Source organism: Olea europaea, unplaced genomic scaffold (genome assembly GCF_002742605.1).
Source record: "Olea europaea var. sylvestris unplaced genomic scaffold, O_europaea_v1 scaffold213, whole genome shotgun sequence".
NCBI classification, from domain to species: Eukaryota; Viridiplantae; Streptophyta; class Magnoliopsida; order Lamiales; family Oleaceae; genus Olea; species Olea europaea.
In genome coordinates, this window is record NW_019239264.1 from 388,117 (window position 1) to 389,296 (window position 1,180).

Here is a 1,180-nt window from a genome sequence, read left to right on the forward strand (position 1 = left end):
TTTTTTTGCTTTCTTCTATAAATACGTGAAAACTTCACAATTTTTCCCACAATACATTCAACAATCTCTCTACCATTCTTTTATTATTCAATTTATTCTACAATTCTTCTACTCTCTGCAATTATATTATAATTCACATACATTCTATAAGTTTAGTTACATTCAAATTTCAATTATATTATAATTCACATACATTCCTTTTGACTGTACAAGAATATGTGGCGCTGAACCTGACTTATTTTGGCCCATTTTTAACCTCATATTGTAGGGTAGATCTTGAAAGATACGAAAGATCTCTCTTGGAAATATAGCATCGTGCTGTTTTTTATTACCCAAAGCTTCGATACACTTAACAATCGAGAAATAAAATCCAATGTTGATACAACCACACTATAGCATTCTATATATATACATATATAATAGAGTGAGTGGCAGATAGAGTTCTAGGCTTTTAGCCAGTTCAAGGGAAGCTTCACTCTCCTTTACGTCACGAGCGGGACGAGATATATCCCCATCAAAGCAATTTTTTGGCTTGAAAGAGCTTTGATCGATATTGATTGTAAACCCGTTAGAGCGTCATTTTTTTTCTTGAACATTAATACGTAAATCTTAAATACAGATTAAAAACTAGAGTAGGAATATTCTGGCAAGATTTACAAAACAAATTACAATTCCATAAAAGTCTTATTGCCAAATAACTATTATACAGGCATCACAGTTAAATCAATTGAGCTCAAATTGTACGTAGGTTAGCGCAATGTTCCAGCAATGGAAGAACTCAAGTAGGAAGTGCCCCCAGGGCACATCTCCAAGTGGTGAAAGGGGAGGGTGGAGAAATCCAGCTTTGCTTGAGGCTGTTGCGTCAAGGGTTCGAATCCTGAAATATGGATTTGGCTCTTGGATAAGTGCAAGTGTACAAGCAGCCTTCCACCCTGTACCGTTGGAGGCATAACCTGCGATTTACCTCCCTCACGATGCTCCAGGGCAAGGGTGGTGAGAGACCTTTAAGGTTAAACCCAAGAACTCAAGTAGGAAGTTATCACTACGTGATAATTGTAGCCAAGAGTTGTTAGTCTCTTAGAGTAGTTCACTGACGAAGATAGCTCTATGGTTGAATCCATTCCAAAATTATACATTTATTGTAGGCAAAATCTCCTTTCTTTTTTTTCCTTTTTTTTTT